This window comes from Etheostoma spectabile, chromosome 4 (assembly GCF_008692095.1).
Source record: "Etheostoma spectabile isolate EspeVRDwgs_2016 chromosome 4, UIUC_Espe_1.0, whole genome shotgun sequence".
NCBI classification, from domain to species: domain Eukaryota; kingdom Metazoa; phylum Chordata; class Actinopteri; order Perciformes; family Percidae; genus Etheostoma; species Etheostoma spectabile.
This window is the reverse complement of record NC_045736.1, coordinates 6,264,157-6,265,910: the sequence shown is the minus strand read 5'-3', so window position 1 is coordinate 6,265,910 and position 1,754 is coordinate 6,264,157. Positions and strand designations below refer to the sequence as shown.

General features: G+C 35.3%; 1 protein-coding gene across 2 annotated transcripts in view; it reads right to left on the bottom strand.

Moving 5' to 3' along the window:
* Positions 1 to 1,754, bottom strand: part of ptpdc1a (protein tyrosine phosphatase domain containing 1a) — a 28,442-nt gene that overhangs the window by 1,696 nt on the left and 24,992 nt on the right. The window lies entirely within an intron of this gene.

Genomic DNA, 1,754 nt, shown 5'->3' with positions numbered 1-1,754 from the left:
AAAAAAATGGAACTTGTACCATTTGTCTTCTTGTAAAACTTTGAAATGGGTCAATTTGACCCGAATACCGTACAAGGGTTAAATATGTGAGTTATGTAGCCCATATTAAACACTCTGGACTAGCAGCATTTACATATTACAAAGACAACTAAATATCACAGTATGCTGTGTGTCATTTTGTATGGAACCACTACCTTACTAGACAGTCTAATATAGGCATATAAATGACATAGCTGAGATGATTGCAGATTACTGCTACACAAGGCATTACAGATAACTAATCTACAGTTGTGTTATATAAAATAATAACAATCCAACATCACTAACCTCAGACATCCTATTTATTGGTAGAAGTGATATTTCTACATGGCAAATAATTTACTAGTAAGTGTTGTAGAGTCAGAGAAAACCAACAGACCCAACAGTCATTACATGCTGCTCAGTCTGTGTAACTGAATCTGTAATTGAAAGGGGCATGTTCAAAATAATAGTGTTGTGTTGAGTTAGTGAGGTGATTGATTCTGTTAAGAAACAGGTGTCAATTATGGCCCATATTTAAAGAAGGAAGGAAGCAAATGTTTGTTGTGTGCATGCTGGTTATACTGCATTTCACACTTCAGCAAAATGGCTTATTCCAGACATTGCTCTGAGGAACAGCAGACTTTCATTAAAACGTTGATTGGTGATTGCTATTATTCTGAACACAACTGTACAAAAGATGTTCCCACAATGTAAGAACTGTAAACAGAGGTGTGAAATAAAGACATGAAAAAATCTCTTCCAACACTGGACACAACACAATAAACAGTAATATCCAATCCAAATGTGTTTATCAAGCCCATCTAAAAACTAATACAGTTGGCCAAAGTGCTGTACAATCATAGCTAACAAAAACCACACAACATAGAACTAGAAATGGAGGAACCATTGTATGTATGTTTGAGCGTGTGTGTCTGTTTTCTTTCAAAGAATTGTTCATCTGATCTACTTTACACTTAGTATTTCTCGGTGCCTTATGGACTTGCCGTTTAGAAATCCGTTTGGACAGCGTTGAATATCACACCTTTTATAAATTATTCGGTTAACAATGATTCTGGAGAAAGCTACAAGTTGCAATACCACAGGCCAAGCAATCGGTCTGGTTTCAAACGGCCTCTGTAGTAAAAACACAAAGACCAGTTGGAAAGACAATATGACGGTACTATAGAAAGGCAACTATCTTAGCGTGTTACTTGTTACATGAACATTAACACAACAAATGTGTGGCCCAATTTTACCTGCTTGAAATAGTTTATTTTAAAAGATCACACTCAAATGTTCAATGGCAGCACATAAATAAATACACACACACACATAGATATTCTGCAGACTTGCAATTGAAAAAAGAAGCCCTTTCATTCAAAGAAAGAGGTTTAGTTGCTTTTTTCACTGGCTGGTGTAAGGTTTAGATTAAAAGTAATAATGTCACATATAATGTAAATTTATTTTAAAATGATTGTTATTATTACTATTTTAAAACAATGTCAATTTTACAACTTTGGTGGCAGATGACGGGGACCTCTGCTGGTGACGTTTTATAATAGCCTGTATGCTACAGGGCCTCTTTAGTTCTCCCACACTTAAAGTTAGACAAGTTACGTTACTTCGGACACCTTTGATCAGGACAAAAGGACACAATTGTTTCAATGTTTACGCACGTTAGAAAAATGAGCCTGTATTCACATTGTTGGCTAAAAACTGAAACGTTGTTTTTT